Source organism: Stegodyphus dumicola, chromosome 6 (genome assembly GCF_044657685.1).
Source record: "Stegodyphus dumicola isolate Sdum_Otavi_A_Nest chromosome 6, ASM4465768v1".
In the NCBI taxonomy this organism is placed as follows: domain Eukaryota; kingdom Metazoa; phylum Arthropoda; class Arachnida; order Araneae; family Eresidae; genus Stegodyphus; species Stegodyphus dumicola.
This window is the reverse complement of record NC_140773.1, coordinates 98,519,353-98,535,251: the sequence shown is the minus strand read 5'-3', so window position 1 is coordinate 98,535,251 and position 15,899 is coordinate 98,519,353. Positions and strand designations below refer to the sequence as shown.

At 32.2% G+C, this 15,899-nt stretch overlaps 1 protein-coding gene and 1 non-coding gene across 4 annotated transcripts in view; both read right to left on the bottom strand.

The window, feature by feature from the left end:
- The window catches only part of LOC118184206 (colorectal mutant cancer protein), a 310,438-nt gene that overhangs the window by 278,994 nt on the left and 15,545 nt on the right, over positions 1-15,899 (bottom strand). The gene's annotated exons all lie outside the window — the stretch shown is intronic.
- On the bottom strand, positions 8,137-8,226 carry TRNAY-GUA (transfer RNA tyrosine (anticodon GUA)). The gene is given in 2 exon segments: positions 8,137-8,172; positions 8,190-8,226. It is a non-coding gene; the product is annotated as a tRNA-Tyr (tRNA).

Sequence of the window (15,899 nt, the reverse complement as noted above, 5' to 3'; positions counted from 1 at the left end):
TCTTAGTAGTAACTAAACCACGAAATCAGCAGGTGATCAAACAAGATTTACATACAAAAGAAAGTGGCTTTTTAAAACAATGATAGCTAATAAGTAATGTACTGGAAATATTTGTATAAGAATATACTAATTGAAATCCTTATTATAACAATAGAGTGTTATAGGCTGCAATAGAATTAAAATTTTAATCTAAATTACTAGCAGCTATGCGGCCAGCTTTCGTCTGCCTTTTAAATGCACCGGGAAAATGCCTGAAGAGAACGTTAAATTTTAAAACTGCGCAGAATTTTACTCTGCAGAATAACTTCATTTAAAAAAAATAAAAAAACCACAAGTGTTTTTAAAAAATGTATTACATATAACAAAATTACAATAAAATAAGCATTATCCCTTAATACAAATATTAATTATTATCATAAATAAATTAACCAACTTCCCGTTGCCTTCCCTCAACAAACGTCCAATATCCAATAGAAACTTTAAAAACTTCACAGAATTATCGCCCTCATTTTTTCAAGTGGCAACAGTGCTGATTTTCAACAGTCAGCAGTCCAGTATACAATTGAATGAAAAACTGTTGCCAAAACCACATTTCTAAAAGAATGAAGATATTGAAAATGATGCGATAAAACCGAAAAGATAAAATTTTAAAAAATCTAATTCGAACTTTGAAAAAAATCGCTTCGAGGTGCACTGGCTCTTGTCTAGATATACCTATATACCAAATTTCGTAGCCCTGGGTCTATTAGTTTACGCGCAGCACGAACAAAAGACACACAGACTCTTTCTTTCAGTATATGTAGAGATTACACCAAAATTGACCGGTATCTCTTTTCAAAATAGCAAATATTTAAGCAGACATTAAGATGCATAATAATAAAAGATAGCTGCAAGCATAGCATTTCTGGGAAAAAATTACATGCGTAAAAAGCAGCAAACTAAACACGAAGGGAAAAAAAGAAAGAAAGGGGGGCGGGAGAAAAGAAAAGAAAGAATGGGGTTGAAAAGACATGCTCAATGGAGCCAAGATGACTGGGCCCAAGTATTGTTAACTGACGATTCCAAATATACACTAACGAGTCAAAACATTATGACCATCCCTACATTTTCAATGACGTGGAGTGTACGTGATTAAGTGGGAATGGTATTTATCTGTTGCTGGAGAAGGTAAGGAATCACTCTTGCATTTAACTTTTGCGAGTGATGGAAATGGCTGCTGATCTAAGAGAATTTCATTGAGGGCAGAATGTAATGGCCCGAAAATTCGGAACGAGCATCTCCGAAAATGCAGTACTGGTATGTTGTTCACGATCTGCCGTTGTTAGTACGTATGCAAAGTGGATAAATGACAATGAAACGAACAGTAGACGCCAAGGTGTTGGACGTCCACGCGTCATCAAATAAAAAGGATGTCGGAGACTGTCCCCCTTGGTACAGTAAAATCGGCGTCAGAGAGTGGCTCAGTTGACAGGCCAAAACAATGCAAGTGTTTCGGAACACTCAGTTCAGCGGACACTCTGCTGGATATGGGACTGCGCAGCAGACATCCCAGTCGTGTGCTTGTTGACCAAACGTCCTTGTCAACTACGCCTACAGTGGGCCCGAGAACATCGAGACTGGACCACAGGTGAGTGGAAGACAGTTAGATGGTCGGGTGAATCACGATTTCTCATGCATCACGTCTACAGTCTTGTCAGAATTTACCGTCTTCCAGGCGAACAGCTGCTCCCTCTCTCGCACAGCAGGCCATACACAAGCTGCTGGTGACGGTATTATGCTGATGTTCTCATGAGTGGCTCTGGGACACTTACTTATGGTAGAACGGACCATGAAAACTGCGGACTATCTCGGCATAACTGTAGATCAATTGCCTTTCCAACTGGAAATAAAATCTTTCAGCAGGACAACGCCCCATGTCACTGCGTTGGAATGAGCATAAGGACGAATTCCAATTAATGTCCTGGCCACCTAACTCACCAGACCTTAATCTGATAAAGGACATTTATGATTTATGGAGCGACAGCTCAGAGCTCAAACACCACTGTTAGAGTATCTCGACTTTGTGTGATTGCTGCTTAAACATTTGGCACAACCCGTCTCCTACCAATAACTTGCGGCATACATGCCAAGCCGAGTTGCAGCTGTTTTGCAGGTCAGAGGTCGCGTAGCGCGTTATTGAGTAGGTGATCATAATATTTTGGCTCTTCAGTGTAGTCTGAACAGTGATTCTAGACGGGTTTTGATCTGGAGAGAGGAAAGAACACGCAACTTACCTTCCCTCGTCCGTGAAATATCCTGTTTCCGCGACCACGGTTTAATGGTTTGGGAAGGAATCATGACAAATGGCTGCACCGAGCTGCATATCTTTCGAGGATATTTTGTAACCGCTCGAAAATATAAGAATGAGTGTTTAGACAATTTAAGGGTTCTGTTCACCCTGAGTTTTTGCTAACAGATGACAATGCTTGGCTCATCAAGCATATGTGGCGTCAGAATGCTTAGAAAGTATCACTCAAATGCACTGCCCACTTTACTCAACCGACTTTAACCCGATTGATCATGTGTGGTTTGCCTCAGGGTTCCGAATTTCAGAACGCCAAATTCCTCCCCGGATCCAGCAAGAGCTGAAAAGTGCACTTTTAGAAGAGTGGTGTGCAGTTCTACAAAATTTGATTAACACTTTGGTAAAGTCCATGATAACAACATGTGAGGTTTAGATATCCGTCTGAGAAGACCATACAACATATAAAAGAAAATATTTTCCATGAGAGCTGACTTAATTATTCCATCATTTTCCCACTTCAGCAATTTTGGTTTTCATTTCAATATTTTGCGAATAATCAACTGCCAAACATTGCAATTTATGTTAACTAATGTTTCTGTACAAATTTTAATTACTAACTTTTCATTAAATATCAGTTACGTTTTGTTTCTGTCATTACTTTTTTAATTTTGATGAGTGTACATTTTGTTGCCGCACAAACTCCTGTACAATCTTAATACACAGCATGAAAAATCACTGTAAAGCTGGAACCGTTAACCGTGTTTAAAAAGTCAGAAATCTTCATAATAATGCCGTAGCATAAAAAAGCGTGCAAAAACTGAAGGTCCACTTTTCTGAGTTGAAACTGATCTTCGGCATCCTTATGCTAATCCGGCGTGTTTCATAACGGTGCGCATCTGCGTTCCTTTGTAGAAGTAGACTGTCTTGCTTTTTTGGAAACCCAAAGAGTTAGCAAACTAAACCAGAGATTCTCAAAAAAATGCGTTGCAACGTGAAATATTTTTTTGTTGAAAAGATATCTGAACATTTTTTTTATTTTATTTTATAGTTATATATTTATTTAGAATACAAATTATTTTGCAATTATTAATTGACTGCTGATAGTTACTCATATTAACTTATTATTAATCGGTTATAATATTATTTCCTTTCAGATTATTTTTTTCTATTTCACAGACAACAACATTTTCTACAGAATTTCTAGAAATCAACTTTCTTTTTCTAGAGCTTGTAGATCGCAATGCTAAAAAATTTCAGAAACACTAGAAAAACAGAACATTTAATGCGGGACGGGGGGGGGGAGATTCGAAACATTTCATTGCTAACAGTAAAAATACCTTTTCAAGTTTGAAATCGACAAGCAATCAGAAAAAAAAAAAAAGAGGAAAATCAGACAGGATATTTACACTATTAGATAGAACATAAATTAATTATTTAATAGAATACTGAAGATTTGGTATAAGACATTTTTATTATCTCTAAGGTCTACACTTATTCCTGTTCCATAAAAAGAAAAATTCGGCTTTTTCAATTCATGCGCAGAGAGCTTTATAGCAATTCCAGCGTTTCCCATAAAGGTACTGAAGATTATTTCATCCCCTTATTAACTAACTGAATCAGTAATTGAAATGAAAATAACGAAAATCTATTGTGCATAAGATATGCATGCTAATGTGCATAATATGTGTTCGGCGTTTATTATAAAGGTGCGAAATCTAATGTGCATAATGTACGTCCGGCGTTTATCATAAAGGTCTGCGAACCTTTATGATAGACGCCAGACTGGCATGAGGGTCCAGACGATCAGTTTCAAGCGAAAAATTGATCTCAATTTGTGCACGCTCCGCCATGGCGCCGTTATGAAGATTTCTCTTTTTTAGAATACCAGTCAACTAGCATAGAAGTGCAGCACCGTTATGAAGGTAAAGTTTTCCTTAAATCTCAGAACTTAGAATCTCCTGTTAAAACTTGCATTTCGGTCAGGGGTGACCACATATCTTATTATTTTCTTCCGTGTATCTCTAAAATGTTGAAACATCAGATTTTACCCTGCCCTAATTTATATCACATCACATTTATAATATTCTAATTTAAATTTATTTTTGCAGAACTAGGTAATTCTGCATAACAGAGATATTTCAAGCATGACAAAATAAAAATCTCGTGCAAGCTGCAAAATCATTGAAGGCACATGAGTTGTAACAGCCATTCCTTTAATTTCTCCAACTAGCGTATTTCCTATCCTATACGTACTGATGAGTGGGCTAAAAGTAAGCACATGGAAGTAAACTTCATGTGAGGAAAATTTTCATAAATCATTTTCTCTTTATCAAAATACGCATACACAACTCATTCCACAGATTCCTTAATTTCTCTGCGTGTAGGAAGTCGGGGGGGGGGGCAAATAAAAAAAACGCTAGATGCTAGAACTTGATTTTCAATTACAGTGGCCTTAAATATATTTTTAATGAAATAAAATAAAATCATGTTTTAGAAACATTAAAGTTGGACACTATCATTGTTTAGGATATTAAAAACAGAGGTTCCCAAAGTATGATTGATACAACATTTGATTAAGTCGCCCGAAAAACTTATTATCTTATTTACCTAACTGAAGCAGTAATTGACTAACTAACTGAATCAGACTAATAATTTCAATTACTGATTCAGTTAGTTAGTCGAGATCCCAAACGAACGGGTTGGCTGTATAGTTTTTTTCGTGGCGTTAATATAAACACAAACTAGTTTCCTTTGGAAAGTCCCCCACGAAGATGTCCCTACCCTTAGGCAAGCAGCCTTGTGTGGTGTTATATCATATCTGATTAACCTAATCATTACATAATTAACGCTTATTCATTGATTGTTAATACTCACACATATTTGCCTTATACTATTTCATCATTATATTTTTCTAGAGTATCATCCCTATCTATCCCCGCCGCCTAATTCCTTTTCAAAGCATTTCTTTATTACGAAGGTAGGTGGTGATCAGGGGCGTAGCTAGAGGGGGGGCAAGAGGGGACATCTGTCCAAGGGCGCAGAATAAAAGGGGCGCCAAATTGATGTTAGGACATTTTTGAATTAAATGTTTTCCATCCTTGGCAAGCTGTAGGGGGCGCGAAATGTTCAATTGCCCCTGGGCGCTAGAAACCCTAGCTACGCCTCTGGTGGTGATGCTTAAAAAGTCTGAAAACACACTAAAACTGAAAAAATACGTATACTTTCGAACAACTTAACCAAGAATGAAACTAATATGTGCTGCCATCTAGTATTACAAAGTGAAACTAACAATCAAATGTTCAAGTTTTCCAATATTTTAATATATATTAACATTTAATAGACGGGTTGTTTTCTTCTTTCAGTCACTTTTTAACAGCATTAAATAAATATGTATGTATAGTTTAAAAGCGTTGCAATTTATAAAATTAACACTATTTTTCAGAGATGTAACTAGGGTTTTCAGCGCCCGGGTCAACTAAAAATCTTGCAGCCCTTTCTGTGTGCCAAAAATGGAAAATGTTTCATTCTAAAATTTCGTAACAACAGTCTGGCGCACCTGAATGCTGCGCCCGGGGTTCCCCCTTGCCCGACATGTTCCCTCTAGCAACACCATTGTTTTTTTTTTTTTTTTTTTTTTTTTTTTTTATAAAATTTTACAAAGTTATTTATTTACGTGTCTAGAGATATTGTAAAACATTCAAGCTTGTGAAATTTAACCTGACAGAATCGATAGATATATTATGAATAGATATATTAGATATATATATATATCGTTTTACTTACAGTTCTCTGATTCATTACTACTTCCTGCATCGGATAACTTATCTGCGTAAATTTCCTCAAAGATTTTTACTTAAAAAGGAAAACTGGTTCAGGTAAAAAGGTACGTTCAACCGACATATAGTGAGTGCTACAGCTAATGGTAACAAATAATACACCCACTACGCATAAATGAAAACTAACGCAGCGTAATAAAAATTCCAAGCAAAAACGTAATTCTACGTGGCCCGTTCTACAAACTCAGAATGGAAAAAACGTAAATTTTCGTGAACGTGACATTAACGGTTAATTTGAGGTGACAAATTCGATCGAGTAAAAATGACTCTAAAGCAAAGCTTTCAGATTTTATACTACGCAGAGGGGGGCATTTTTTTTACGTTTTGTGTGTTACTTGTATTTATAAAATATTATATTCTTCTCACTTAAACCGCATAAAATAAAATTCAACAGCAATATTGCAAAATAATGAGAACAGATGAATGAACCAGTGAATGAAACATCTAATTAAATAAATGTCCGAAAAATGGCTGGGAATGATTACCATCACGCAGATCCCTCACCTTTACCTCCCTTCCAAAAAAAAAAAAAAAAAAAGTTTGAAATCGGGTTTCAGATTTTAAATTACGTCTGAAGGGGGCGTTTTTTTTTAACATTTTGTGTGTTACCTTTATTTATTAAATATCATGTTCTTCGCACTTAAAATTCAGTTCAAGAGCAATATCGCAAAACAATTTTTAATTGAGCATATCTTGAGTGGAAGCCCAAATTTGAAATTTGTTTTATTATCCATTTCAGATTTTGTAAAACTTTAACGAATTTTCGATTAACAAACCAAAGGATTTCAAAGCGAGCAATGGCAACGTTATACAGAAAAAAGAAAGAAAGAAAGAAAAGAAAAGAAAAAAAAGAAGGGGGAGGGAAAAAAAAAAAACATTTTTATCTCCAGCACGAGAGACTTTGTATCGGAAATTCTAAAGATATGCTCAATTTAAAACTATTTTGCGATATTGCTCTTGAACTGAATTTTATGTTTAAACTGCGAAAAACGTGATATTTTAAATTAGAGCTTCCAGATGCTCATATTCGGCGAAGGATTACGTTATTCAAAATTTGATGGCTCTAGGTACTGTTGTTTTATCACGATACGCGAAACATAACATACATTTATGCAGATTCTTCATTATTTAATTTCTTTAAATATAATACAGGGCTCTAATATTTGGTGGCAACAATTTAAAAAGATATCCACCGTTTATAGTGAATCGACGCAAAATGCCAAAACGAAATTAGTAGTAATTCTGAGCAAATTGCTCTTCAGACTAAAAAGGTTAGTAAGCTTCCGATCATTAAGGTCTGCTAGAAAATAAACCGATTAACAAGCTTTCCGTCAGCAAGCGCTGATGGATAAAATCCAATTAACAAGATGAAGTGTTAATATCTAATAAAAATACCTTCTCTCTAAAAAATTAATTTAACTAAGCAACAATAGATAAAGCACAAAAAATAGTATGTATTTGTACGCATTATATCACAACCATGCGATTATCCGGATTAAAATTGATAGTTAAAAATATAAAACTTGAAACAATTAAAAAAAAAAAGAACTATGTATACACGTAAACCATGTATGAAAACATGAAAATTAATCAGCATGCTTTTCTTTTCAATTGCTTCAACAAAATAATATAAATAATAAACTCCAACAGGCACCATACGCTAGCAACCTTATTTCCTTCCTTTTGCTTTGAAATATAATGAATGACATTACAAGCGTTCACTGAGACAAGAAATTCAAACTTAAATCGCGATCATTCGGTTATCAGGATCAATACATAAATTTTGAAACAATCTCAAAGAGCCAAAACAATTACAAATTCGGTTAGCTTTTCCTTTCAACAATTTTGATAAAATAATATACATAGCAGAATATGAGGATTATATATTTAAATTTTTTCTTCACATTTAAAAGGATCACAAGAAAAAAATACCATGCATTTGCTTCCTTCAAAACAACTAATTCCTAAGAGAGAATGGAAAACACTATAAATCGTACAGATAAGAAAAAAACTACATCCGTCGAGCCGGAGTCGAACCAGCGACCTATGGATAACTGAGCATATTCCCACTACAGTCCACCGCTCTGCCAACTGAGCTATCGACGGTTACGTTCAATACGGCAAATTTACGAACTGCTAGGTTATCCTAATAATATCAAAAATACTAACATAGTTCATTAACTGTTTAATAGATGACGCCACATCCTCGTCTGTTCTGCATAAGTATTAAGACTTTTTCCTTTCAAAAACTAAAATATTACTGAACATAAATCCATTCTTTAGAAAATTCGGGTTTTCATCCGCAAAGAACCCGTTGGCGCTTCGAGAAAGAACCCGTTGGCGCCGCTGCATTTTTACTCGCAAAGCTTGAGCCGAGCCGTAAGCGTGATATTTTGTAAACGTTGTTTTTAGTGTAAATTCAAATTAGCAGACAATGTAGTAAAAATTCACAGATAATAAGTATGTAGATGTAAAACTAACAGCTTAAACGTGATATACGAAAATAAATTTGTATTAAATTAAAGTAATTATTTGTAAGTTAGCACAGAAAACAATGTATTAAACATAACGGGATGTAAAAATGCATTTAAAAAATAACAATTAGTATTCTTATACATACGTTTACATTATACTTATATGTATTTCCTCTAATTCATATAGAATACTAATATTTCTATTACAAGTGTCTTTTTTTATTATTAAGTACTTTGCCTGTTGATTGATGTATTTCGGTAAGAGCCATGCCCATGTAATAAAATTAATGAATGCATGACCTATCCATTTTACATAGTTTTCAGTTTTTTTTTTTTTTTTTTTTTTTTTTTTTTTTTTCAAGTTACTTGCGTACAGCTTAAAGCATTTTACGTTGAAACAAATACCTGTCCTTTTTCATAATATATTTCACAATACAAATAACCTTCAACAGTAATCAAATTTTCTTCAGTAGCATTGTTAATAAAACTAGAACTTTATACATTTTAAAATTATTATAGGGGTTGGAAACCTCATGGTTCTGCGCGCTTACAGCTGTTAATAATTAAGAACATAACGTGAACAGCCATGTTACAAATTAGCATTCACCCCTCCCTCCATATTTTCTTCCTTTGATCCCGAACTGACGAGCCGAGAACCGGCATCTTTAGACAAAAACTTCTTTAATTATGCGAAAATATTTCTATCTATTCGTTGTTAAAAAATTCAAAAAAAAAATAATAATAAATAAGAGAAGAATATAAATCTACAAATGCGAACAACGACAACCTTCGCAAAAGCGAATAGGATGAATTAGCTAGGTTACTAGGTTTGAACTATTACCGCCAAAGTTGGCGATGTTTACATTTACAGGATTCTCTGCGGAAGTGCTTCCGAAAATTCTATAAATGTGACATTCGATATTTGTGAAGCTGAAATATTTTCTGAAATTCATGTTTTAAATAACCTTTACCCAGCTCTCAGGAATGTATACAATATGTTTCCAGTATTCAGGAACCATACACAAAAATAGATATGTAAAAAAAAATTACTAATTGTAATTAACTATATAAATAAATTATTACTGTGTAAATAATAAATAAAACAAAAATAATTATTAATTAAAATTACAATTAAATATGTCTATATATTGTATAAAATAAATTATATTAATATTATATATTAAATAGAATAAGAATAAATGATAAATAAAACAAAAATAAAATTAAATTAAAATAAATAGAATATGAGAAAAACAAATTACATTTAGACCAAGAATAATAGAAAATAAATAATTTGAATAGCATTACATTTAAGACTATGAAATATAATTTATATAAAAATATTTCATGAAAAATGTCACTGAAATCTATTTTATTTGGGCACTTTTCTGCATAATGTCTGAAATTTTAATTTTGCAAAAAAAATGCGAAGTACCAAAGCTGAGCTCCACTGGGCCGCAGTTGAATTCTTAAGTTCTAGCTAGAATCGCATGTAAAATAACACTTAAATTTTTTATGGTTGCAGTGACATACAGTGGCTCATAAAGATGTTCACATGCTTAAGACTTTCAGTGAAATACTGCTTTATTCTCTAATAAAAATAAATATTTTAGAATGAAAATTTTTTAATAATATCTATAAATTGCTCTTAGCAAAACTACATTAATTATCTTATAAACGTATTACAAAAAAAAATTTTTTTTTTTTTTTTTTTTTTTTTTTTTTTTGAAAATCAATAATAAGAAAGTAACAAAAAAGTTACCCCACAAAAGTCTTCATATGGTTTAAAGAAATATGCATATATTAGTAAATATTGTAGTATATTCTGCAGTATTTTATGGCAGCTTCCAAAAGTGTGGACATACAATGAACCAGTGTTTTTTGTAATACCTGCATCAATGTTCCTTCATTCTTCCATCATCACTGTTTTTAGTTTGACTTTTGTTTTAATGTTGTGTTTTCATATCCTAACCTCTATCCTCTTAGGTTTAAATCTGGTTACTGAGGTGGTGTTTTCAAAACTTGTGAGCTAGATACCCAAAAGGTGAATACTGAGGGCTGTGTGCTTAGGATCATTAGCCTGATAAAAAAAATAAAGCTGTTTCCAATACCCAAATTTTAAGTGGATAATTTTAAATTATCTTTTAAAATATTTTAATAAAGAGCAGAGTTCATTGCACTATCAATAAATATTAGATTATTCAATCCTGATGCTGACATGCATCATGCATGTTTACTGTTCCAACCAAGGTCTTAGGATTAAGTTCCTCATTTTTTTTTCTCCATACAATTACATGTCAATCGGAACCAAAATGTTAAATTTGCTTTCATCCACAAATAAGACATGATTCCAATGCGTTTCAGGCTAGTTGCCATTAATTTTGAGAAGAAAAGCCTAAGCTTTTTATTTTTTGCACTTCCAAAAAATTTTCTTCGAGTAGAGTGCCCATGTAATCCAGCTGATCTGAGCGCTCATCAAACAGTTTTACATTAAACTGAAATAGAAATTTTTTCAGTAAATTCTGCTGAAATCTTTACAACACTCAAACATGGACATTTCATACATTTTCTAACTATAAATCTATAATCATGTTGAGTCACGTCGAACCCTCTTTGCCAGACAACCTTTTCTTACTTTATTTTGGATCAGATTTTTTTTTAGAACATTTTACCACATACTGCACCATAGAATGGGATAAATTTACTAATTTAGCAATATCCTGAATTGAATTTCCAACCTTATGATGAAAAATGATCAATTTTCAAATGTTGTTCATTGCTTCCTTACGACTATAAGATGTTTTTAAACATTAAATAAAATATAACAATGTAAGCGAGGGGGGGAAACAAGGCCAAACTATTTTTTAAATCTCACCAAAACACAAAAATAAAAAAAAGGTGGTAGACAATTTTATTCATGAAATTTTATGCAAAATGTTTCAGTATACGATCACTTTTGTGGCATGTTTTATCTATGCATCCTTACATTTTCAATTTCAAAAAAAGAAAATAAGTTAGTATTAAAAATTAAAAAGTTTCTTTTTATTTAAAATCGCATGGAGATGATATAAAATATTGGGCGTTATATTCGAATTCAATTCTGGGTACAGCACTTTTTCTGGAAATTCTTAAAGTGTGTGAATACTTTTGTGAGACACTGTATTGTAATACTTATTAGAATGTCCACATTATTATTATATATTTAAAAGCCAAACTCAATCAAAGATTTAACTCTGTAGTCGTTTCTGTCAGTCACTGGCTACTCGAAGTTCAAATTTTTTCCTTTTTTTTAAGTAAAAATACAAATTACTTCTAAGCAATATAAAAGCAAAAGTTATTTTGGTAATATTAAAGCAATACATCACCTTTCATGAAGTAATTAACGTATTTGACGGCATATAAGACGCACTGACATATAAGATGCACCCTCATTTAGAAGGCCACACACAAGAGAAAAAAGTTTCAATAGTCCGCACTAACTTAAAATGTGGTTTCTTTTAATTCTCACGTTTCGTAAAAGCCAAATAAACAATCATTAAATGCAATTACCAAACATATTTTTATTAAAGAAAATTAACAAACGGCAAGCTATTTTCAACATGATATGTAAATTTCAATAATGAATAAATGAATGAAAGGCAAGCAATCAAACAGAATACAAAATAAAGTAGAAACAAAAAACACAGATTCAAGGAAAACGCTGCCTATCAGGAAATTAGACTTTAATCACTTTCAAAACCATAAAAATCCTTTCCACTATCATCATCATCAAAAACAAGAAACACTCCTAGTTTATACTGAATTGTATAGCATGCCGTCAAATATGGTAATGTAATTTTTAAGAGGTTAGACCTTAACTAGAAAGAGAAGTAATAGCACATCAAAACCTGAAAAGTAAATTTTTTCAATTAATAAAAAAGGAAAAATTAAATTAAATTTAAAATATCTGAAAGCTTTCAGATTTTATATTATTCCCAAAGGGGAGATTTTTTAATGTTTTGTGAGTTACCTTTATTTATTAAATATCATGTTCTTTGCACTTAAACCATAAAATTCAATTCAACGGCAATATCGCAAAATAATTTTAAAATTAGCATACCTTCAGAATTTCGAATACACAATCTCGCCAGAATAAAAATTAAATTTCTGGTGTCAGTACCAAATTTTTTTTAATGAGTCTTATTAAGAACAATTTTAAAAAGCCTATATTCTTTATCAATAAACTATCAAGCCAGTCTAATTAAATGTTTTGATTGATGTTATTTAGACAGCTTTATTGAAGCACATAAAATATGTGCAGTTACTTTGATTTACTTAATTATATAAAAATACACTCATGTGTCAAATTCATGAAATTTTTAGATTGCTGGAACATCAAAAATTAAATTTATATGTTATTTTAAGCCTTTAAATTTTGCAGCTGAATAAATATTCTTCTCCACTATACTGAACACTGCATTCAGTTCATACAAGTAAAACGATAGTTTAATTGAAAATTTAGTTTTGGGATGAATTCAAAGAAAAAATCCTGTGGCCCCATTTGGTACTGTAAGAAACTAAATCAGATGCACATTTTATTTTATATTTCTAAATGAAGAACTTAACAAACATCAAATTTTAAAATCACAGGACTTAAAAATGTGGAGTAAAATATGAAATATTTGTCATGTCATGTGAATTTATTCGAAGTTATTATGAGACAGTATTTGTGTCATATGACATAGTAGATGTTAAAAGATAAGATATATTAAATTTTCTCTCAACAAATGCAATAAGTAACAGCAATGGAAAACAAAACCCGTGAAGTAAAAAAAAAAAAACAAGCTTATAAAACAAGTACTTTCTCATTATCCGCAGCCCCATCAAAAAGTCACAAAATCATTGCTGATTGCACAGAACATTTGTAAAATCTATGGTGACTAATTTTTCAGCAAACTAATGAGCAAAAAAACAATAGCCATTTTGAAAATGGAGGCAAATTAAGAATTTCATACAGTGAATCAACAAAATTAAGGGCAGTGAATCAACAAAATTAAAGAAACGAGAAACATTAGTAATTAAACATATACCTTTTACATGAAATCTTCCTTTTTTGAGCTGTTATTATATGCAGAGCCATGTGTTTTTGCTTCAAAAAACATGAGAACTGCACAAATTCAACATCATACAACTTTGACATTGTGCACCAACCAAAATAGATACACGCTATGAAATAGGCTAGGCTATACATGCTAGGCTTCATTTTTATATTGTTGTTGTCTCCATGTACACAGCAATCTGTTTCAACTTAAGAAAACATCAGAAAATTACATACACTCATTGTACGACTTCAGCATTGTGCACTGCTCAAGACAGATATAGGCTACATGCAAACCTGGATTGACATAAAACTTTGGATGAAATCATGGCTTCTCACATAACTATTTTGATGACATGCTGCTTCGCCTCTTGAATAATATTTCATGACTTTTCATGAGAAGTGATTATAATCAGAAAGTACTACAAAATCTTATCAGCAACTGACATTTAATATCATGAAAATTTTTAGCTGCATTTCCTTTTCTTCAGCAAACACAGAAATGAAAAAAAGAAAAGTACATATATATATGTGTGCGTAAGATAAAAAAAATTGCAAATCAAAATTATAATTTAAAATGTTTCTTAATTGCTCATTTTTAATTTGGGTATTTTGTCTCTAGTAATAACTTTCTCTAAACTGAATCATATTTGAAAGCATATTCCACATTATGTCATCTTGAAAATACTGCATTGCCTATAAGTTTTAGTCAATCAGATTAATTAAATATTTTACTATAAATATTGTGGCAATCCTACTCCCTTCCTTTTTCTCTCCCCATGCTTGCTGGCTGAAGGATCTTGCTTTGTTGCTTTTGTTTACAATGTAATGCACAGTCATCAAAATTGTGGGGTGCAGATTGAACCCCATTGTGAAGTGCCACAAGTAATAAAGGTATGTTTGGAATATCAAGTGATTTTTGTGATTCTTCAAAAGTTCCCGAATGCCAAACTAAATTTGATCATTACACACAAACACACACACACATATATATATAAAAACTACACACTTTTATTGACCACAATAAAGTAATACTGCAAATCTTGTATCGTACTTTAAAATCCTGTTCATAAATTTACAACTGTACCAACTTTTAAGGTACCAAAATTTTTCAAAAATTTCTCTTAAAAAATGCATACATCAATGATATTACTTTTTAACTCAGCAATTTAAACTTACTGCAGATTACTTTCATATTTTTTATAAAAAGGCAATAAGTGAAAAAAAATCAGATTTGAAAATTCATAATTTACATTCTAATCCAACTAAAAAAGCTTATTTTTATTTCATTAGCTTTTTGAATAGTAAAAGATGTATACTCTTTATTTAAATGAGTCTTATTAACTACTTCAATCAAAAGAAAACTTGCTATTGCAAGTACAAAACTTTTTACAATATAGAAAACTTACTAAAACACAACTTAGAAAATAAAATTTGTATTACTGAAAAAAATTACATACTATGTATTTCTCAAACTTGAATAAAAAATTACATAGTATATATTTCCTCAATCTGAAAAACAAAACATTTCAATAAATTGTTATACTATGAGGTATTTCTCCCGCCTTCTTGGCATGCCTTTGTAGTGTAGTAGTCAGCACGCTCAACGCATATTCGACAGGTCCGTGGTTCGAGTCCCGGTGAGGGCATGGCTCATTTTTCATCTCTCCTGCTTCTAAAAAATACCTAATGTCTCTACAATGGCATCCAAACTAAAATGGTGGTGGATGATGATTCTCCAGGACTTGGCAATTGGGTCCCCTTATCTCTAGTTGCCCTTTAAAAGGGGGAGTACATAAGGTATTTCTCCTACCTTATTAGCGTGCTTTCGTAAAGTAGTGGTCAGCATGTTCGATGCGAATTCGAGAGGTCCATGGTTCGAGTCCCAGCGAGGGCACTGCTCATTTTCCCATCTCCTGCTTCAAAATAATCTAATGTCTCTCTACAAGGTAACTTAATTTTTCTTGGAGTTATTCCACATTGATGGAGTTTCTGAATTACACAATGGCAAATATAGTGTGGACTCTCAGAGAAGAATCAGGATCAAATTGCATATTAATCTTTTTAATAAATTAATAAAATGCTGGATAATTTCAGTTTATAATTTCAACAGAAATAATTTTAAGCACAGTATTTACAAATTATCAGAAATTCTTCATGGTATTAATTATTATAACTTTAATTCTATCACACTTACTAATAAACACAACATATTGAAAATGGCAATA